This window comes from Protopterus annectens, chromosome 11.part0, assembly GCF_019279795.1.
Source record: "Protopterus annectens isolate FY-2018-M chromosome 11.part0, PAN1.0, whole genome shotgun sequence".
NCBI classification, from domain to species: domain Eukaryota; kingdom Metazoa; phylum Chordata; order Ceratodontiformes; family Protopteridae; genus Protopterus; species Protopterus annectens.
Genome location: NC_056745.1, coordinates 616,684,970 through 616,710,124, shown reverse-complemented (window position 1 = coordinate 616,710,124; position 25,155 = coordinate 616,684,970).

Sequence of the window (25,155 nt, the reverse complement as noted above, 5' to 3'; positions counted from 1 at the left end):
AGTTATTTCAGTATAATTGAAGAGTGATGCTACAAAATATTGACAGACATTACCAAGTCAGCCTACATAACCTTCAGACAATTTCCACTACTGCAAACCCCTCACCCTACCAACTTTCTCAGTATGTCAGGGAAATATTTATAACACATGTCTGTCATTGTGCCTTTGTTCCACATTTACTTCTGCCCTTGTTCAGACATGTTGCTGTCAGAGGTTTGGCGTTATGGTTGTGGGTACAGACTGTCTTGTACTGTGCAGGCATGTCCATTATATACAAAAGCAGACATAAAACAAGGAAAAAAGCCACATTGACAATGACTACTGCCAACAGTAGCAAGAAGCATGATTATTCACAAAAGCCCTAGCACATTGGCTACACAGCCCTCAAGAAGTCCATTATATGTGAAGTATATTCCACAAAGCACTGTGACTTTCAGGTATGTTAGTGGCAGAGCAATATGTGTCATTGACATGCATAATCATTGGCACTGCAGTTATCTGCACATGGCCCTGTGACAGACAGCATGTACCAAGGGCAGTACAAGATGACAGCCAGGAGAACATGCTGGCCAGATCCTGACAGTATTGACCACACATGGGCATAGCTCATTGACCCCTGCATACTGAGCACATGCAACATGTTTTCATGTGTATTGGGACAGCCCTACCAATTTGTGTTATGGTGCTGTTTCCCTGCAAACATACATGTTACTGCATTTATGCGGGTATATGGGGAGGGGGCACACCTGTCAACTGTAGACTTTTTCGGAGACTGTGCTGATATTTGCTTTACATCTTGGTTCCATTTACCATACTACTGTGCCCTGTCTTGGAGACTACAGGCATATCAGTAAAGAGCACAAGTGAGATTGTAATGGCATACATTTGCATGTCAGACTTGTTACCCTTCAGAGCCTTACTGCAACTACGAGACCTGCTGTGTTATGACTGTGTGAGTCTGTATGGAGGTGATTCAACATTGCTATAATTTGTGGAGCTTTTCCAGGCAGTTCTCTCCTGTTTTCTACAGCTGACTTGCTGTGAGGGTCTGAGGGGTGGGTATGGGACCCCACACTAACATCCATGGCTGTGAGCTATGACCCCCCAGTTAGTTGTTCCCACACATATACTGCTGTGGTATTTGCCACTTTGGGTACTAATGCATAGTGTTGAGAGGTCAGTATTGGGCAGACATTACCTGGTGTCCCACATAGTTGTCAGTTGTCGGCTGCTATCCCAGTAGTCCACCCCATTCCCTTGCATGCATGCAACAATACAATACAAATGCTATCAGAACATACTGATACATTAATTTATTGTTCATAGGTTCATAGGTGTGTACTAAGCTAATGGCCCTGGAGCCTTTACAAGCCTACCCCATAGGATTACCCTGATATTGTGCCAGCTGAGCTTAGTTCCCAGTGCCTCTGTCGAGTAGAGCCACTGACGTGATCCCTGGGGTGAATTTTATAGGTAAACCATCAGTCCCAAGTCTCAAACCCATGACCCTGTACACTATAGTCAGAGCAATGTACCACTACACCATCTGAGCTGTGACTGACTTACGTTGTGCCTGTGGCAGTTGTGTGTACAGTGCTTGAGGGCTGCCTATGTTGAATGCACACAGTACACTGTCTATACATGGTAAGTTACAGATAGCGTGATGTGTGTGTCATCCCTTTTTACTGTGTGTGTGAGTAGAGAGAGGTGTCAGTCCCTGGGTGCCTACAGTGTCAGTGCGTGCGCTATGCGTTGCCTCTTTGCCAAGGCCAGGCCATAATGGGCACACCTTCATCTGCCTACAGGGGCTGGCTCAGGGGGGTCTTCGTCTGAGTCCCTCTGTGCCTGTGGGGATCTTGGCAATGGTGGGGGGCTGTGTGGCCCTTCCCCATCCTGTTCCTGCTGCAGCTGTTTCCACAGAATCATATTGTGTTGCATGGCACATACTATGAACATGTGTGCATATGTAGCTGGAGAGTACTACAAGACTCCACAAGATATGTCCAGGCAGTGGAACCGTGACTTGAGAATCCCAAACACATGCTCTATGATGATCCTGGTTTGTGCATGTGCTTCATTATGTTATTCTTGCATGTGTGTGTGTGTGTGTGTGTGTGTGTGTGTGCATTTCTAATGAATGTCATCATCCACAGCTCCAGTGCATAGCCAGCATCCCCCAACAGATGGCCATATGGGATGTCCCCCCTGGCAAATCCCTGATACAGCTGTGAGGAATGCCAGATGTGGGAGTTTTGATAGCTTCCAGGGCTGCCAGCACACATATTCATGATAATGCCCTGGGCATTGCACATGACCTGGCAGTTGATGGAGGGGAAGCCCTTGTGGTTTATGTAGACCCTACCCTGCTCACTGGGTGGTGCTTTGATGTGGATGTGCGTGCAGTCTATAGCACCCAGTACCTCCAGGTATTCAGCTACATGGTGAAAAGGCACATATTGCTGGTCAACTCCTCACGGGTGTGGGAGAAGTATATGTGCTCACCGGCATGTGGTAGCATGGCATCCAGGATCTGGTGGAGTACCCTGGATGCAGAAGCCTGTGAGACTCCCATGATGTCCCCAGTAGCTCTTTGGAAAGTACATGTAGCTAGTATTCTTAAGCCTACACATACTTTAGTATCCACTCAAATGGGTTCCCCTCTGTTTGTTCTGGCTCTGAGGTGTGGCCGGCACAGCTCAATAAGTTGCTGAAGTATGTCCCTGTCCACCCTGTAGTGCTCTACTATCTCCAGGTCATGAAGCCCCTGGTAGGTTACCCTGGGTCTGAACAATCTTCTCCTCCTCCTGAGTCTGGGGCAGTTGTCAGCATTATCCTCCTCACCACCATCAGCCTCCAGTATATACTGCTGTATCAAAGTGATGGCACACCCTAGCATTTCTTCAGTTAAAATTCCCAGGTTTACTCCAAAGGTGCAGAGTTTGTGGGACAAACCAGACTGAAGGGTGTTTGCATACTTTATACTGTTGTGCTGCAACTGCTGTCTGTGTGATTGGCTGTCGCCACCTATATTACTCATGTCTTTGAACTGGACACTGTGAGTGTTAGAAGCATTACTGGTAATTTGTGCATGATTGCCTTTATTCTGCTGTTGCATCTGCTGTTGCCCTTTTTTATTTTTTTTTTACTTACATCTTCTCCCATTTTCAGCTATGCAGCCACCTGCTAGCTGTATTATTGGCTACTTTCAATGGCCCAGAGTGAGTTGCAGAGTCCCCTATTAGTGATTTCTACTTCATTTCTCCTTTATTGTGCTGTTGCCCTTTATTTATTTTTTTACATCTCCTCCAATTTTCAGCTATGCAGCTACCTGCCAGCTGTAGTATTGGTTGCCTTCACTGGCCCATAGTGAGTTGCAGAGTCCCATATTACTGCTTTGTAGTGCATTTCCCCTGTTCTGCTCTTTCCTTTTTTTTCCCTATATCCTTCCTGCTTAAGCCCCAGTGAGCGCCGCATAAACCCGTTGAGCTAGTGTAAACAATGCTTTGAAGAAAAGGCTCTCCCTTGGATGTGAACATGCTTACTGTTTCTGCACTTAGCTAAGCACAGCTAAGCTATCTGGGACACACATCCTCGCTTAGCTATTTTTAGCTAAGTGCAAATCTGGGCAACAGGGCTCCAATGTGCTTACAGCAAGCATGACACACCCCCTTTTGATGTCATCTAACTCTACTCTTACACGGCCCTGTTTCAGCACCTACACGGCTAGGTGCAATCTGACACTTAGAAGAAATGTGTGATTCAGTAATATTCCCCTCATTAACATACACCACTGCCTTACTCCATAGTTACTGCACTCACACTGGACCTTTCCCCTTAGCAACCACTGTTCCCTGGTATTACTTTCATTCTGCATGCCATTGACTATAATGGCAAAATGCAGATTTCACATTAATTTGTGTTTTTACATTTTTTTTTTTTGGCATGATCCCGTTTGTGCGCCACTGCCCTATGCTTAAACGGCCGAGATTAGACAAAAAAAAAGTTTGATTTTACAAAAATTAAAACTATTTTTCATGCCAATGGCCATATATTTGGCCGTTGGCATGCCTACTAAATAGAATACATGCTTTCTTTAAGCTGTCATGCCTCCGTTTTCTCATTTGCAGAAATGTATTCAGCTAGTAACTGAATACATTTATGCAGGTTACACTATTCCTGCACGAACACCTGCCTGTTTGCTGGATCACTAACTCACCTCATTTGCATGGTTTTCACCAGCAAATGAGGTAATTATCATAAGGCAGTGGTGCTTGTGCAGGAATAGTGTAGGAATGGCCGTGCATGTCCCAGGAGCTCTATACTGAATCGCTTGGTAGACATATTGCATGCAGCAGCTCCTGCACTATTCCTGTACGTCGTGCAAATCCCGGGGTCTATCTTTCTTCTATACTGGCCATAGTTCATGTATCTGGAAACTTTAAACCCTGTCATGAGAAAAATGTTGCTTCTAGTCTTTTATATAAGTGAAAAAACTTGTTTTCCTATCTCTTCTATTGGAGAAATATACAGCGCATGTTTCACAGTCACTATTAAATATTGGCAGAATACATATGTGCAAAGACCTTTTTATGTGTTAATCCCCGTTACTGATGTAGTCTGGCCTACATTTACTCTCAAATATGTTATCTACTTCTTTGCTCATAGATACTTATGTACTTTTAAATATGTTGGGTACTTCTTTTCTTTTAGTGGCTTTATTTATTTAATTCTTATAATAAATTAAAAAACTATATAAGTACTTTTGCTTTTTGTCCACTCATTGAAAAAAGCACATACTTTCAACTTTGAAAATAAAACACAGAATTGATATGCCTTGTTCTACTTTTTAAAACCTAATAGTGCATCTTATCTGTCACTGGTCATATTCTTTTATACCCCATCAGCAGTATTTTAACAAGTGCTGGGCTCTTACAATCATCAATGGTCACTTTTAATAAGATTAACCATAAGCCTCATACTACAATACTGCCTGGCAGCTGGTGCATACATAAAGCAGGGTATTGGTGGAATTTCTATTAAGTAATGTTTTGCTTCCTTTAGTCTTCTTGCTCAAACTGAAGAAATGTCTATTATCCTTCACATCTCACAGAAGCTGTATTCATGAATACCAATTCTGATCAAGCTTTCAATATCTATCTATGTATCTATCTATCTATCTATCTATCTATCTATCTATCTATCTATCTATCTATCTATCTATCTATCTATCTCAGATTTGGTGATCTAGAGCTTCAGAAAATGGGACTGTCATCTAGGATGTCAACTAATTCTCTGTTTTCTGAATGAATTTTCCATTTCTGAATAAGAATATTCTGAACAAAATGTGTCTTAAGTGTCCTCTGGGTTTCAGTTCTTAGGTTAATGATTCTGTTTTGCTGGTATTTTCACTATGGACACTAGTTGTTACAGAAGGAAATGTGGTTTATTTTTGTGCATGATTCATTACAGCTGAAGGGCGTTAATAATGAGCTGCTTATGCAATATTTGTTATAGTTTTTTCCTAGACTTCTAAGTATTTGGCTGCTACTTTATTTGATTTATCTCATTTTGTTGAATGTTGCTGGTGTTGTGTCTTTGGCTTATCCCAGTTAGGGGTCGCCACAGTGGAACTCTGGTCCGCTAATGTTTGGTAGTGGATTTTTACATGCCGAGTTACCAGCCCTGATGCACAACCTTCAACGAAGGTATGCCCATTCACGTATGCCTCCACACAGAAGACACTCTAGCTGAGAATCAAATGGGACAATGTCTTGCTGTGAGGCGACAATGCTACCACAGCACCACTACCACGGGTATCTCATTTTATTGAATACTTATCAAATATTTAATGTTGACATATTTATATGTTTATATTTTATTTTCATATAGTATTCAATGAGTTAATAGGAGAATTGATTTCCTGTGCAGATTAATTAATTTAAAATAATTTAATACAGTTTAATAGAATAAATTTGATTGATTGATTGATTGATTGATTGATTGATTGATTGATTGATTGATTGATTGATTGATTGATTTACTGGTTTGTTTGTTTAACATGTTTAAATTGTATATAAGATGGTGATCTGATAATGTTTTTTTAAAAACTTGTAAGGTGCTTGCCAAGGTGTTATTCTTTTTTAAGCAATAAGGTTTGTATTACTCTTTATTTCCAAAAGTGAAATATTAAGTTTTGTTTATTTTGAGTTTAGCAGTAGTATGGGTGGAAAGGTATTTATTTGAATTAAACAAAAAATGTCCACCTCTTTGCATTGGTAGTGTTCATTTCATACTCGACGAGATGTGGAGCTCATATCTAAATGAGCATGAAAAACGGTTTAGATTCTGTTTCTGATATGGGAACTATGAACACTACTGATGGTTGGGAGCTAATCCTTGTGAGAAACAAATGATTATTAACTTTGTGGCAGATCTGAAATATAATGTTGAAAATGAGGTGAGACATTCAACCACTTTATTAGTACTGCAACAATATTTACTTCATGGAATTGCAAAAAGAGTTTATGAGTAACTGACAATGAAGTAATTGTTCATATTTTGGGTTGATTGAACTAACCTTAAAAATGTTGGGAACAAGTGGCTTTGAGGTGTTCAGCAGATTGTATTTGAAACCTAGTGGAATATGAGAAATGGTAGATTGAATGTTAAGATTCAAAATGTCTTTGAATCTAAACCTATTAAATTGAATAATCCTTCGAGCTAACTAGGGGATGCAATTCAAGCCTTGATCTCTGACTTTAAGGAATTGGAAAAGATCCCAGGCTGCCTTCTACATGAACTACAGAATGAACCGGCACCCCACATAAGTACCATGTTCAGTCATAGTCTCACCTCAGGCTTTGTGCCCATTGAATGGCGCACTGCGATGGTTATCCCACTCCACAAGGGGGAGCCATGACAGACTCCGGGAGCTACTGCCCCATTAGCCTGACGAGCCTGGGCTGCAAGGCCATGGAACGTATCATCATGGAACTCATAAACATAGACATTGGAGATCTCCAAACTCTGGACCCTACACAGTTTGGGTTTGTAAAAGTCAGATCATGTCTCCTAAACCTGATGGACTTCTTTGAAGCAGTTACCAAAGCCATAGATGAGGGTAAGGTGATTCAGACAGCCTATCTAGAGCTCACCAAGGCATTCAACACCATCCCCCATACTGGAATTATAGATAAACTTACTAAACTAGTTATAAATACCTGTGTCACAAGATGGCTTGCCAGCTGGCTTACTGACAGAACCCACACTGTGAAAGTAGCAGACTTCAAATCTGACTTCAGACCAGTGACAAGTGGAGTACCACAGGGTTCAGTCCTGGGTCCTCTCCTGTTTGGTATCTACTTCTCTGAAGTACAGGCTAACACAGAATGTCTTAGGCTAACTAAGTTCGCAGATGACTGCACACTAGGAGCCATAATCAAAACTCGAAACAAAGTGGACATCCTACAAAAGGGCCACTGAGACAGATGCCTGGTGTCAAAGTCATGGCCTCAAGCTCAATGCCAAAAAGTGCATTGTCATTCCCTTTGGTAAAAACTCTGTACCCATGAACTACCACATAGGTGGTAGTCAACTTAACACCAAAGGTGTGATAAGAGACCTTGGGACACAGGTGGACAGTAGTCTCTCCTTTGATAATCACATCACCACATTGGTCAGGAAATCCTTCTACGTGGCACATCTCATCACAAAAGATTTCTCGTCCAGAAAAAAAGAGATCATTGTTCCCCTCTATTCATCACTCATTAGACCCATTATAGAGTACAGCACCCCTTTTGGTATGTACCTCACAAGACATCTACAACAACTGGAAAGGCCACAGAAATACCTCACAAAGAGGATTACTGGTCTCCAACAGATGCCCTATGGAGACCGTCTCAAAAAACTCCAGCTTTACTCCATCGCATATCGCCTACTCAGAGGCAATCTCTGCCTAACATACAAAGCTATGTCAAACCCAGAGCTGTTGGACATGCTCCACTTGAAGAAATCCCAATCCCTCCAAGCTACACGCTCTAGGGACCTAAATCTTGTCACCACAATAAACAGAACGTGCTGGAAGGATAGATTCCTGTGCCAGAGACTTCCCATACTCTGGAACAGACTACCAAACAGAGCTCCTCATTAGCACTCTTCAAGAAAAATCTTGATGATTGGATGGGAAATAGGAAATTCACCCCAGGGATCACTTCTGTGGTTCTGCTTGACAGGGGCACAGGAAAATAATTTTCTTGGGTGGCGAAAGCCAGGGTACCTTTTTGGCTAGGCTTATATAGGCCCTAGGGCCAATAGCCTAGTACCTACCTATGAACCTATGAACCTATGGAAAACACTTTATTGGATAAGAAGTATCAGAAGCTACAAAGAAACAGAGTATGAAAATATATCACATTTTTTGGGAAGGTACAGTGTTCAAACGTCATTCACATCAATGAAATAAAAGTTTCAAAAATGGTGATTGACAACAGACTCAGAATCAGACACAAGAAGGCATCTGTTTTCAACAACAAGTAAGATGGTGCAACAGTTACTAGTAATGCAGAAGGAACTTCTCAGGACAGTGCATTTGTGAGTCAAAGCCAAAAAAAAAATTCATAATGGACGCAATGAAAGGAATACATATAACAAACACTGATTTTTTTGTCAGTATATGAGAACGTTATTGTGCTTGGTGATGTAAATGTAACTCAGGACATTTGAAGATTATTATGTAAAGGTTTAAAATTTATACTAGTATCAAAAATGCTTACGCCTAAAATTTTGATTGACTAATGGATGTAGATTTGCAAGTTACACTCAAAATATTTTTTTTGTCAAGGAAGTTTCTGAACCTAATATGCTGTGGTTAGGTAAAAATGTTAAAAATGCAAATTTTAAAAGCCAGAAAATATCTGTACCGCCATTTGTGTATAAAGTAATTTCTGCCTTTTGTGGTATAGTTAAAAAGGAAAGTATCTCATGTGTTGGTAATTGTTCTAAAAATGTGGTTAACTTTAATTTATATGTAGTATGTTTTAAAGAACTTGGAAAGGGATACATCTGTTGTAGTGAAACTCATTGATAAGGAAGATAATGTCATGATGCATTATAATTTTTACTTATGGATGCGCTTAAAGTTGTCAGGGAACCAGGATAAGTATCAGCAGCTAGACAGCGACCTTTACAACAAATTCAAAATGGGGTAGATTCTTTGACAGAAGGTATGATTTAAAATAGTGCTTTATCTGAAAATCAAAGGATACTTTAATTTTAGTGAATCCACATATTTCCCCTTTTTATGCTATACCAAAGGAGCAGAAAGATCTTAAGTACCCACCTTGGAAATCTATTGTGTCCCAGGTAGGGGGCCCGTTGGAGAGGGTAGCTACTGTTTTAGACATGGTTTTAAAGCCATATGTGATAGAGTTGCCCTAATACATACGGAAACATCAACACTTTTTACAGGAAATAAGATGTGTAAATGGCAGGATGTTTACTCTGTGGCCATGATAGATGTTAGTAGTTTATATTCCTCTATACAGCATAGTGTAGGTTTGGATGTGGTAGCTCATATTTAACAAATGTGCATGGTTTTCCTAATATTTTAAATGTAATTGATTTTTATTGAAAACAATTATGTGGAACAGCTATGGACATGACATTTGCCCCAGATGTGTGAATCTGTTTATGGGTAAGACTGAAGAAGCTTTTCAGTATGGAGATTATTATTTTAAATACTGTTATTTATTGATCTTATTTTACAAATTATATATTGATGGTTAATTTTTATTGTACAGGGACATGTATGTTTATTTGAAAGCTTTATGGTGTGGCTTCTTAATAATGATTATGGTTTTAGTTTTTTCTTATGATTTGCAGAAACATAAGATCCACTATTTGGATGTTATGATTTATATTAGTAAATTGAAATGCAGTCATCTTAATATATGAAGCTTATTTTGACAAATATTTTTATTTGCTCGTAGCACATATCCTAAACATTTCTTTGAGTCTCTTCCATATGGTGAATTTCAAATACACAGAATATCATAAAATTCAGGAAGTAGCTGAAGAAATAGTTATTATATTAGTAGTGAGGGGTTATAAGTATGAACATTTGTTGCCATCTTGGCAGAAGGGTGAACAATATATTAGTGGATGTATGGGAAGTAGATGAATGAGGAAGTTTAATTTTCAAGGACAAAAGGAGGATATATATATTTTTTTACATCTTATCCTCCCTTTGTGGAAGGAGCTGCATGTATTTTAAAGCAGTAGTAGAATACTGTAACATCAAATAAAGCCCAAAATCTCTTATAGGAATTTATCTAGTATTGGTCATAGTATCATACATGAAGTCTTCAAGTTCTTCATTTAGTTAAGGATTGTAAAGATCCTGAGATTCAGAACTGTTATCATAAAGCAGTTGTCCTTGGTCTATGGTCTGAGATGTACCTGTGGTAAATTTTATAAGAGGCAGGCTATGAGACAAGTAGAAAACAGAATCCGGGAACTTATTAGGGACTTAGAAATATTTTACCTACTAGTCCAGTTGTTTTGCACATTTTTGAGAAACATGATTGTGATCTTCAAGATTTTAATTTTTTTTATAATGTACATATGTCCCAATTCAGATATATTGTTTAACATATCTGAGTTTCGTTGCAGAATTTTTTGTATATGATACATTACAGCCAAAGGGCCTTAATAATGAGCTACTTATGAAACATTTGTTGATTTTTTTCCTAGACTTTAACATATTTAGCTGTTAATTTAATTTATTTTATTTTATTTAGCTCATTTTATTGAATATTTGTCAAATATTTAATGTTGACGTATTTATATGTTTAAATGTTATATTTTGATTTAGGGTGGAATTCAGTAAAGCCTACATGGAGTGCTTTTCTGTGTAGGCATACTGGCACGGAGCTTACACGGACGTAAGAAGTCATGCGATCCAGTAAACAGAGCAGAGGGGCATGCACGAGCATGCAAACATGGAAGTGTCCGTGGCATGCAAATCACCTCATAAGCAGGTGATAAGCAGATAGGCAGTCCTCCAGACCTTGTGTTGATGTCCGAAGTGTACACGGAAAATTTCCGTGTACAAGAAAATAAAAATTGAACAGGGTCTGTAAAAGCCCATTTAGAAGGTCAAAAATTGAATAGTAGGCACAGATATGTGCAAAACTATGTCCTTTGTGTCCAAAAAGTAATGAAAAATAATTTAAGTTTTTTTTTTTAATATCCATATTATTTACACAGTGTACAGCAGTGGGCAAACATGCCATTATGTAACAAAGAAATATTGAAAAGTGTAAAAATTGAAATTAATATATATGTGAAAATAATTCATTATAGGGCCTTGCATGGACCAAGTACAATAGTAGATTTCTGTGGTTGCTAAGGAGGCAGGCCCTGAAATAGTGTAGTTGTGTGCACGGATCTGTATGCAAATGAGCTGGGGTTACTGACTAGCAAAAATGGGTTACTGTGGCTGCAGATAAAATCTGTGTAGCCCCAGAACCATGTTGGTGCCACAGGAAAGCTAGTTGACATCAAAAGGGGGGATATCACTATCTGTTTACGCTGATTGGAGCTGTGCAGCACCTGTTTGTGCAGCGCACTACTCAACTAAGTGGGGGGGGGAGTGTCCAGTGCTGCTAAGCTTTGTTTAGGGGTGCTTGTTGTAGCTGTTTTGAATATGTTTGCATGCCACACCACTGTGCTTACCAAAAAAAAAAAACAAAAGAAAGGAAAAAGCCTGTGAAAGCCATTCATGTATAAATTACTGATAACCCCTGTTATACTTACACTGGGCCATTCAATCCCCTCAATGATGTACCTGGCAGGTTCAACCCCCTAAATGATGTATCTGGCAAGTGGAATGCATCATAGTTAACCAATCACACAGGCGGCATCTGCAACAGACCAGTATAAATTATGCATACACCCTACAATCTGATTTTTCTCCCATACCCTGCACCATTAGAGTACACACTTGGGAATTTTAACTAACAGAATGCTAGGGGCTGCTGCTGCTCTGCTACATCTGTATGTGCTAGATGCTGAAGTCAGTGCAGCTGCTGCTGTTGACAATAGGCATAGACTGAGAAGGAGAAGAATGTTCAAGCCCAGGGTAACCCTCCAGGAGCTACATGAGCTGGAGATTGTAGAGCGCTACAGGGTAGACAGGGATATACTTCAAGAACTCACTGAGCTCTGCTACCCTCAACTCAGACCCAAAGCCAACAGATGGGAACCCATCCCAGTGGAAACAAATGTATGTGTAGCCCTTAGAATACTAGCTACAGGTTCTTTTCAAGGACCACCTGGGGACATGATGGGGGTCTCACTGGCATCAGCATCCAGGACACTCCACCAGTCCCTGGCTGTCATGTAAACACGTCAGTGAGCACGTTTATTTAGCCTGCACCCCTGAGGAGTGGGACAGCAGTATGTGTCTCTTCTACCATGTAGCACACTACCCTGAGGTATTGGGTGCTATAGACTGCGCTCATGTACACATCAAAGCATCAGCCAGTGAGGAGGATAGAGTCTTTGTCAACCACAAGGCATATCACTCCATCAACTGCCTAGTCATGTGCAATGCTCAGGGCATTATCATGAATGTGTGTGCTGGCAGCCCTGGCAGTTATCACAACTCCCATATCTGGCATTCATCACACCTGTACTAGTTGTTTGCCAGGGGGGACATCCCATACGGCCATCTACTGGTGGATGCTGGATACACATTGGAACCATGGATGATGACATCCATCACAAATGCACATGCACCTACTGAAGAATGTCATAATGAGGCACATGCACACACTAGGAACATCATAGAGGGTGTGCTTGGGCTGCTCAAGTCAAGGTTCAGGTGCCTTGATATAGCTGGTGGAACCCTGCAATACTCTCCAGTCACATGTGCACAGATGTTCACAGTACAATATGATCCTGTGAAAACAGCTGTGGCAGGATCATCACAGGGAAAGGACACACAGACCCACAACAGTGCCCTCGCCCCCACAGCCACACCCACAGGAGGACTCAGAGGAGGAACCACCCGAGGCTGTCCCTGTAGGCTGACGTAGGTGTGCCTGGTGTGCCCTGGCCTTGGCAAAGAGCCAATGCATAGCACATGCATTGACAACCTGGGGTCTTAGGGATTCACACCTTACTCCAACTCACATACATAGTAAAAAGGATGCTAGCCACACCACACAACCTGTATCTTACCATGTATTGGCTGTGTACTGCATGCATCAGAGTCAGCCCTGCAACACAGGTATCTCAACTGCTGCATTCACAAGGTAAGTCACTCTCCTTTGCAACAAATGTACGGGGTACTAGACTATGGTAGCATATGTATGGAACTGCTGCAAGTATGCAAGGGAAAAGAGTGGGCTACTGGGCTACTTGCAGAGAACTAACAGCTATGTGGGACAACAGGTATTCTGTCCAATACCGACTTCCCCATAATATGCATTAGGCCACAAGGCAGTAAAATCCACTGCAGTATACAAGAGAACTGCCAAAATAAGGGGTCATAGGACAGATGCACAACTGTCACTGCTAGAGTCCCCGACCCCAACACATTATTGTTTCCATACAACTGTAGTAACACTATGTTTCCACAGATATAGCAGCAGACCGTGCAATCCCAGGGTTGTCACAAACAACCTGGCTATATGTTCTATTTTCCACAATATGCAGGGGTCAAAGTGTATGTCTGTCTGCCGTTGATAGTGCGAGGAATTAAACCTCACTTTCTGGTGGCTGGTGTGACTCAGTGGGCTATGTACACTCACATGGTTGATGGTGTTCATGGTTTGAAACTGACTGCGCCTACAACTTTTGCATGTGAGGTACTCCTATGGTAGGAGTCCCACAGACTGTCAATAGGCCCCAATCTGTGACTGCAGAAAAGCTGGACAAAGCCAGAGGCAATGGGGAGACAGAGGGCTGAACCTACAGACATTATACATGCTCTGAGTAACCTAGAAAGTGGCTAGTGTAACAGCAGGTTGCAACAGGTCAGAGTAGCAGCAGGATGTAAGGCCATCACACAACTGTGTCAGTACTTACAACAATTCAGTGGGCTACATTTAGTAGTATATTACCAGAAAACACAACTGTATGAGGAACAGAGCAAACATATGGCGCAGAATGCTGGATATCCTGCTAAAACATGTACTGTGAGTGGTATGAAGACTGTCACCCTGTGTGTGGTGTTACACCATGTACCCCAGTCACATCATACCTATAACCACTTAGAGCAGGAAATCTGGACAAAGCCATGAGCAGTAGTGGGACAAAGGCCCAAGTATAAGGAGAAGGATTAACTAGTGGCCAGACAAATGTAGAAAGTTCAGAGAATAACAGGTCATGCAGTAGCATGGGTTTCCTGGTGTGTATTGAGTCAGGAACTCAGATGTCTGTTATCATTTCCTAATGTTATTCTATAATGATTTGCCACTGAAGAACCAGCAAATCACAATGCTATGTAGAATGCACCATACATATGATGCAAAATTCTGTACAGTCTATTACAATCTGTACAGTCGATAGGTAGGAGTCATATATTACGTTCAGCACACAGCTGGGGAATCCCTTGGACAAAATATCAGCATATCTCCCCTGTAGGAGTCATACCTCTCCAGTACACAGATGTTTGTGGAATGTGTACATGTGCATAATATATGTGGTCCTTTTGGCACAAACATGTGGATGTCTAGCAAACGGCTGGCCAATAATTGATAGTTGTTGTCAGAATATAGAGAATCTGCTTGTCATATGCCAGACCCTCAGAACACACTTATGCTACAGTAATATCTGTTAGTCTATTCATACTCTTACTTTGTATGACCAATATGTACACTCTGTCACTGAGTTTGGTCCTCTGTGCCCTCACTAATAAAGTCTATGACCTGAATTCCTGCTGTAGGGATTGCCAGGTATGTTAGCCATAGCTCTCAAGTGATGAGATATGAATATTGACAAAACAGTGACCTAGCCAGAATACATCAAGGACAGTCAGGGACACCTTTACAATGTCTGAACTATTCCTTTGTGACATTCAGAGACTGAGAGGAACTGAATGACAGTACATCATGTGATATTACAGCTGTGTCCACCCTTACTTGCTGTCCATATGTCTAACTCATAATCCACTAGCTTTCGTACAGCAGCCGACCATTGTAGGAGGGAGGGAGATGGCCACAGCTGTGAATTCAGTCAAAACAGACACAGTTTAGTGGCATGCCTATAGCTGTTGGATAGCAGAGTATCACCAACATGTCATTCTCATAGATGTCCTACAGGCCTGTCCCCCATACCTCCATCCTCCCATTACATGTGCACTTGTATTACATACCTGGTAGAGTGATGTAATCCTTTTGTGAACAAATCTTCAAGAAAAAAGCTTGCTAAATTATAGTCTGTCTTGGTAAAGCAATTTACAGACCTATTTCCCATAGGCAGTTGATTGCCTTTTGTAGGTAATGCTCATTAATAGGTAATTGCCTGTGCATCAATCCATGGCTCAGACTTGCTAATTGCATCAAAAACAGCTGGGTTGCACTTTTATTGGCCAATTACATGGCAGCACAGTGTAATATTTAAGGCCTTCATGTTGGCTTTGGCCCCTTTATTATTTTTTGAGATGGACATTAGTGAGGTGTGGAGAGTACAGCATCACAGAGGGTAGGCACAAATACTGTCCACTGTTGAAATTTATGAGGTATGGCCACAGTTTTGCATGCTATGTTTTGCCCTTGTCAAATGTCATTATGATTATCTGGCAGTTCAGTGTTAAACATTGTGGGTTGAGGTCAGTAAGGGGTAAGAGACATGTGAGTGTCAGATGTCATACCCATCAGAATATACACGATGCTGCAGTAGCTGCTATTCTATCAGCTCACTATGTTTGTAGGGGAAAACTGTGAAACACGTGCCCATCGCTGTACCTTTATACCCCCACTTTATGTATGGGTTTTGATTGGATCCCTTGTTCTAGGGGGGTGTGAGATATGTTAGGGCTCTAGCAGGTAGCTTAACATACAGTTGCATATGTTGCAGGCCACAGCCACTGCTGCAGCCTAGGACACATAGGGGGGAGTGTAAACACTTTGGAGGACATGAAACTGTATGTGTAACTGAGCCAGCAGTGTCAGCTCTGTCATTACAACAGAGCCAGGGTGAGGATACCCTTTAGAATCCCCTTGAGGCATGTGCTTAAGTTACATCTCTTATGTAACAGTGCCAGTCACAGAGTAGTAGGCGACATATAGTTAGGCTATATGAATATGTGCAGTGTGCCCCTACCTACAGGCCTTTGACTTGAAAACATGGGTAGCAGTTAATTAAGTAGCAGCAAATTATGTGGGTCAAAATTGCATGACACCTTCATTATCTGCTGTATTCCCAGTGTAAAACACTGGATTTGAACCCAGGACTGTGGGTGGCACAATGTACTGCATGGTAGTCATTTAACATACTGATCTACTGAGTCAGTGCTGCAGCATGTGAATTTGAAAGATGTATGCTCATGCATACAGTCTGTGACATGTTTTCTGCATCATCAGTATATTCATGGCTTTCAAATGCAGTTGTGGTGCAGCAGGGTCCCAGTTATAGACATATGTGCTTTGCCATTGGTGCCTTACCAGGTATGTTAAAAGAAGTTGCTGATGAAAGGGGACGGTTACCTGCTATCATACCTCTCAACCTGTTAGAGCAAGAACTGTGGACATACATACAAGTGAAACACAGGCCCAAAGCTAGAGACAGTCTTGACATATTGCTCTTACAAATGTAGTATGTTGATAGAATAACAGGAGTTGCAGTAGCATGTGTTTTCTGAAGAGTATGACGTGTGACACTCAAATGTCTGTCATGATTTTCTAACCTCAATCTTTCATAATTTACCACTACTTTACCAGGCACATATGTTTATGTGAAAACTGGCCCAAAACTAGGGGGCACAACTGTGGATATTCTGAAACAGTCTTTACAGTTGACAGCTATACCTGCTACCTCAGGCCTCATGTACATCCATTATTATTATTTATTTGACTGTGTACTGGTGTACTGCCTGCATAATCGTCCCAAGTACGTTACCATTTTCCCCATTATATGCACTTGCAGTGTGTCAGTGGCAATCAGTATGTGCTGCTGGACACACCTATTTTAATTCAAAGCTGAATGGCCTAGTGGGTTAATGCACTGTGCTGGAGTTGACAGGGGCCTGGGTTTGATATGTGGCAGGGGAGATTATTTTGCAGATGTGGCTAACACTCTAAGAAACACATAAGATGATTAAGGCACTTTTAAGCAGTTTTAAGTAGGTTTGCATGGTGTGCCGCATCGTGGCGTGCTGCTTAGCTCAGTGCAAATCTGGGCTAAAAATAAAAAAAGAAAAGAAAAAGGGGTGAGAGGAAAGTGGTAAAATGGGGGAAAGCAGGGGAAAAATTTACTGAAAGGCAGCTAGGGTTGTGCAGGAAGGGTTTAAGAAAGGACCATAGCTTTCCATTTCTTGTACAGCAATGGCTGTGCAGGTTTTACAGAATTTGGAATTTGGAGCCTTACACCCCAGAGAGAGGGGTGAGGGCAACATAAATGTGTTCCTTAATTAATGTAATAATTAGTTGTGGCCAGTGGACACAGGTGCAAAATGAAGAGCTATGTATGGGGCGGTATTGTTTTGTGGGACAGGTGCCCCTTTTTTTAAGGATAGAGTGGAATGTTGGGGAAGGGATATACTTATGCATGGAAGGTAAATTGGGTAGGAGAGGTTGCATTTGCAGACAGACAAGACAAGCTAGACAGCATACAGGGGTGGTGTGTGACACATGAGGCGATAAACACCTTGGATGGGGAGGGTGTTGTGGAATCAGTGGTGCATGTACCTCCAGATGACAGCAGTGTGACTGAGATCCCCACCCATGGGCAGTCAACACTGGTCCTTCACTGCCCCAAAGGTGGCTAAGCTGGAGACTGGGCACTGGCACCCTCAGGCTCCACCAGGCTGTCCAGTCTGCCCTCAATCTGGCACAGGTGTTGGTCATAACTCCTATGTACAATCCTGCGCACCATGGCTGGTAGTTTATCCTGGGTGACTAACACCCCTTTGTCACCACTCCCAGGGGAATGGACCCTGTCCCCTGAGGAGGTTCCACCCAAGGGTGGTGCAGGGCCAGCGGAGGGGGCACCATCTGCCTGGGTCTCAAACACACTGGTACCCAGTGCCATAACTGGCTGAGGTGGGGTAGGCAGATTGCCAGGAACCAGCCTACCCTGTCATGCTGTGGTGAGAGTAGTATAGCGATGTGTATAGGTTAGTTAGGAACAAAACATTATGTCAGTGATAACAGCATACCAGAACACTGGCAATAACTCAATCAATTTTAATGCATATTATAGGGAACACAGCAATACATAATGTAACAAGCAGTATATGAACAGCATGCCAGTAACTGTTATGGCATAAGGCCAACAATGTAGGTAATTAACATTTATGTTAATATGCAGCCAGTGTAATACATAACAATAATAAAATACATTTCCAAAATAATGTTTATTGCAGAACATATGTTATTAGTAAACCATAACAAAGGAATAATAATAATACATATATATGAAGATAAGAGGTAGGGAGGAGAGAAATGCAGTCCATTAATACCATTGTGAGCTAAATAGCTGACATCAATACTAGTTTGTACTTTACAGGTCTGTCCTTTCTTTATGTGTATATGTGGGCTATAGCTGCTGTAGCATGTACAAGCCTCTCAAGCAATCCTCATGGGAAAGTATGGGCCAGGCAGTTAACACCTGCAGGTACACAACTACACAGAACACTTGCACATCAGGTGGACCTATATAACTACCGAGGTGTTCCGTGGGCTGATGTTCTGTTACTTTGCTTTTGACATCTATCCTGTTAGTCATACATTGGTGACAGTGAGATTACACAACAGTAATTACTTTCTGTGTCAGCGTGACACTTGAGAGACATGTATGTGTACGGTACAGAGAGTAAACAACTATCATGCCTTGCTTGGCAGACATGGGGATAGATACCAATAGCAGTGAATGCACAGGCATGTAGATCAGATGTCCTAATCAACTGCAGCAACATTTGACAGTTACTCCAGGCATGCAGCCATACTGACATTACACATTTTACTTCTTTATTTAATTTTTATTGACAGTTGTACTTATTTCCTTCAGTTTCTGCACTATTATCACATGCCTGGTAATGAGTTTAACAGTCTGTGACATCATTACACACAATTATATCCACATAACATGGGCTACCTCATCCATTTACATGTTGTTCCTGTAGAGAAAAACTATGTTATCATAACATAACTGATGTAGTACTATTTATTACTATATGCTACTGGATTCAAACCATGGTCTTTGTGTGCAAAATGTACATCCTGCAGAGCATTTAACAAACTGAGCTACTGAGTCACTGCTGTTTAATGATTGACAGATATTTGCCTACACTCACCTGGGAGCAAAACAAGACTTGGTAATAGTTATACATTTTTATAGTAGACTGCATTGACAGTTGGACACTCATGCAATTTCTGCATAACAGAGATACTAGGTTAACTATACATTACTACATGGAATGCAGGTGTGCACACAATATTGTTTGGGGGTGGAAATATCTGTGAAGTGTGCACACCATATCAGATTATTGGGTTGGCTATCTCACCTGCATACATTTGCGGACAGTATATTTGCAGTCTACAGAAATTACACTGTTATACATGCCTGCAGCAACCTACTTCAGAGCCTGAATGCATATATCTGAAATGCAATGGTTAACACAAGACAGTCCTGATATACACAATACACCTTGGTGTTCTTGCTATAGCTTCATGTGTTATTGCAGAACAGGTATTATACTTCATTGTTGTCATGCAACTGTGACTCTACAGTTATTGCACAAGACTATATTAGATATACCTTAAAACAGGGACTGGTCCTGTTTTGTGTTGTTCTTCAAGAATAGTTGTCATATTCAATTTAATGCAGAACAGCCCTCCTTTCACATAGATTGCACAACACAGCTTTATTACTGGTACCTTCATGCAGTTACTGCTATAGTTTCATATTTTTATTGCACAGCACTAGAGCTGCAGGAGTTGCAATACAGCTTTAATTCAACAGTTATGACAATTGAAACTTTATTTCATTTACATTAAAAGGATTAATGCTTTACTCTTCCCTGCTTATTGCAGTACATTTGACAGTGGTCACTTATTGCAGTCCAGGTGTATGACCACATTCATTGCAATACAATCAAAATTGTATATACCTACTGGCAGTTAATGTTTTACTCTTTCCTGCTTATATGACTATAGATTGCAAGTTACATCCCTACTCACCACACTCACGGCACAGCCTGGACAGGCGCCCCCCCCCCATATGCCTCCATGTTGCGAGCACTCTCCTCTGCAGATGTAGGGAGAGTAGCACACCATTATGCATACCTGTCTATCCAACATTCAGATTAGGTATTGATAAAACAATGCTAACAGTACTTACAAACATGTAGGGCATTCTCAACCCAAGCTTCCCTGACCTAGGTGTCCAGAAGATCCCCCTTCTGATGCTTCAGGTCATCATAGTGGTGACAAACCTGCTCACCTGTCTGGGGGATACCATTAGCACTGGTGAGATTGTGTGCCAGATGGTCCCAGGCCTCCACCTTCCAGTGTGAGCCCCGGAACTGCCCTGCAGCAGCCGGTGATCATGGTATTTTGCTAGGAGTCCAACCATGACCCTGGGCACCAGAATGCCCCACAGCTGCACCCAGAAGCACACACCCTTTCCAAAACCTTCCATAGCTGGCAAAATGCAGTACTCTGCTTAGCAGCATGCAAACCAGCTGAGCTCAGCTCAGCACTGCTTAAACTGGCAATGCATAGCAGTGCTTGGCACCACTTAGTGCGCAAACCAGCCAAGTGGAGGTGTGCAGTGTCAAGCAGTGCTCAGTTGTGCTAAAATGTATCTTGGTTAAGCAGTGCTTGGCATGGTCTAGGAGTCCTCAGTGGAGCTTAGCTGAATACAGCAAGTCAGGATTTAAAAATCAGTGGCATCATTTCTATTTGGAAAATAATTACATAATAACATCTCTGTGTATTCAAACCCTGCACCCACTGCACATAAGGCTGTCACTCCAACCATTTGGCTACTTGGATGTGTAGAATGGTGCTATACTTTTACATATATCTCTCAACTATTTTGAAGCACTGCTGAGCACTGAGCCATGCAAACCCACTCAGCTTTGCTTAAACGTGACCTTTGCATTCATAATTAAATGTATCTAGTTTCTGTTTTTCAATGTCTGGTACATGTCAATTTCTGAGCACCACACTGCCAAACATAAAAAAATAAATAAAATACATATGCATATATTGACATACTGCACTTTGACAGTGCAGAGGGTGTGTTACTCATCTCCAGACACAGTAATACATTCCCTACACTAATTCAATAACTGTGTTACACTGCTCTCCCTCAATAATGCTCCTTCATTAATATGCATGGCGCGCTACAAAGGCGGAACCACGTACATGGCAACTGTACCTTCTGTGTAGGCTCTACACTATGCCTACATGGATTTTATTAAATTCTGGGGTTAGTATTTAATGAGTTAATAGAAGAATTTGCTTCCTGTCCTGATTTATTACAGTATAAGAATACCAAAATTCAGTTGAGAATAAAATCCACCTTTATCAAACATACAAAGCTTTCGGGTAAACACCCTTTATCAATGATCAACATAAGGTTCATTAAAAGTCAGTTTAAATACACCCAAAATACGTCACATGACCTGCAGCCATAGTCATATGACCATACACAATCTTAAATGTACCAAATGCATAAATTTAAAAACAATATACATATATATACACTTATATGAACAACATATGCAATTAAAATAACAATATAATATGTACCTTAATATTTACTTTAATTTAGTATGTTGTAGTCTAACTAATATTGGTTTTAAAGATACAGCTGCATTCAAGCCTGGACTAGTATCAGCTGATAATCGCACAATTCACTCATACTCCTTTACGTCCAGAAGATTACATAAATCCCCTCCTCTAGATGGTTTGTCCAACATATCTATCACCCTAAATTTAAATACATGGTTTTCCCCTTGTTCTTTTATATGCTTATGCAGAGCATTGTTGTCACATTGTCTCCTAATATTAGATTTATGCTCAATAATACGCTCTTTGAGCTTTCTTGTGGTTTTCCCAACATAAAATGAAGGGCATGCAACACAAGTTGCTATATATACCACAAAACTAGATGTACATGTAGCTAAGCCATAGATGACAAATGACTTATTCATAACCGGATGTTTAAATATACTGTTAGGGTTTATTCCATCACTATTAATGGGTAGAATATCACCACAACAACTACAGTTGTGGCAACAAAGTGTACCCTTACTATTCCTTCTAAACGAAACATCAACATCACTATTAGCAAAATCCTTGTAACATAATAAATATTTTAATGATTTTTTGTTTCTATAAGTAAAGGATGGTGTATTGCCCACCAATGCCTTGATATCATCCTGAGCCAAAAGAACCCTCCAATATTTACTAATCACACGTCTAACAATATGGGATTTACTATTATAAGAAGTAATAAATCTCAACTTCACATCATCTGGTGTATGCTCCTGTACATCAACATCAATCTCATAATTTGTACAGAATATAGGTCTATATAAAGTGTGTCTACTGTCTTCTATACCCTTTCTTATACTAGTTACTAGAGTTTGGGAGTATCCACTATTACTAAACTCATCACATGTTTCATCCATTTGTCTGGAGAAGACTGCCTCAACCGTGTTTAGCCTACTAACTCGTATAAGCTGTGCTTTTATTATACCTCTGAACACATGAGGCGCATGCATACTGGACGCATGTAAGTATCTATCTGACGATACTTCTTTCTTATATATGGCAGTGTTTATTATATTGGCTTGCATTGTCAAGCTTACATCTAAGAAATTTAGGTGATTACTAGAACACTCCATTTTAAACTTTAGAAAAGAAGTTGTGTTATTCAAATAACTTACAAATTCTGTAAGTTCAGATAAAGGGCCTCCCCAGATGAAGAAACAATCATCTACAAACCTTTGGTAGAAACTGATGTTATTATTCATAAACCGTTCACCATCAAATATATGCTTTTTCTCCCACTGATGTAATGCTATATTAGCATAGGTGTTAGCAACGGGAGTACCCATTGCTATACCCATTAATTGTAGATAATATTCTTCATTAAACATAAAGACATTATTCCGTAGGACTACATCAAGCAACATACATATGTTCTCAATATGCCTAGATGTAAAGCCTGAACATTGTATTAAAAATTCACGTATCAAATCAAGACCGTATTCAATCGGAATAACAGTGAATAATGATGTAATGTCCATTACTACCATATGTAGATCTCTCTGTTCCATTTCATGCCCATTAATTTCCAACTGCCATTTTTTAAGTTTCAACAAAAAGTCCATTGTATCTTTTAAAACTGTACTACAATGGACCAATAAAGGTTTTAATTGCTTCTGCAGATATAGAGAGATGGGCTCAGTAGCCCACCCATTGCCAGAAACAATGGGTCGCATTGGTGGGTTATCCTTGGACTTATGGACTTTAGGAATGCCATATAACTGAGGTATTACTGGACTGGGTACAGTAAAAAAATTAAACAAATATAGAGAAATATCACCAGACAACTGAATATCATAAATACACATGCTAATGTAAGTAATACATTTCTTTACTTCTACATAGGATATTCGCTTAAAAGCTATTTCATCCAAAAGTAGATTTAGAACAGAATCAAAATATTTACCCCTATCCATAATTATTACCGAACCCCCTTTGTCAGCTTTTTTTATTACAATATTAGGGTCCTGTCTTAGTTCCTTTAAAGCTAAAAATTCAAGGTATGTAAGGTTAAACTTATTAGTAATATATCCACTATTATAGACATTTCTTATTTCATTCTCACAAAGGTCATTAAAAGCTATTAACACCGGTACATTATTAGGAATAAAGGTACTCCGTCTTTTACAATCACTAGCATCATACATTTCTTTTTTAAACATTAACTTCAAACTCACATTTCTGATGAACATTTTCAAATCAGTCAATACATTCACTATGTCCTCATTACAAGTAGGGATAAAGCCCATCCCTTTTCTCAAAAGCGAGCAATGTTCAGTTTTTATGTCAAAAGAGGATAAATTCAATATACCTGCCATCATTTTCTGGCTAGTTTCACTCGTTTTGGTGAACTAGACAGTTTCCGTTTATTATCCACAGGCAACGATGGAGGGCCTCTTGCCATCATTCTGCCCCTAGAAGCAGATCGCGATGAAACTGCCCGCTCCTTAACTCTCTCCGCTTGCTGTAATTGAAATGGTTTGTTAAAGAAATTCAAAGTAGATTGATGTGATCTTTTATTAACCTCCACATGTTCATTTTGAGTCGATGAACTAGTCACTAAAAGGCCATCAGGTACATCTCCATTATCTTTACTAGACGCTATCATGTCATGTGACGTATTTTGGGTGTATTTAAACTGACTTTTAATGAACCTTATGTTGATCATTGATGAAGGGTGTTTACCCGAAAGCTTTGTATGTTTGATAAAGGTGGATTTTATACTCAACTGAATTTTGGTATTCTTTGCATCTTGGTGCTTCGACAGCTGCATTTGAAAATGTTCATCAGAAATGTGAGTTTGAAGTTAATTTTTAAAAAAGAAATGTATGATGCTAGTGATTGCAAAAGATGGAGTACCTTTATTCCTAATAATGTACCGGTGTTAATAGCTTTTAATGACCTTTGTGAGAATGAAATAAGGAATGTCTATAATAGTGGATATTTTACTAATAAGTTTAACCTTACATACCTTGAATTTTTAGCTTTAAAGGAACTAAGACAGGACCCTAATATTGTAATAAAACAAACTGACAAAGGGGGTTTGGTAATAATTATGGATAGGGGTAAATATTTTGATTCTGTTCTAAATCTACTTTTGGATGAGATAGCTTTTAAGCGAATATCCTATGTAGAAGTAAAGAAATGT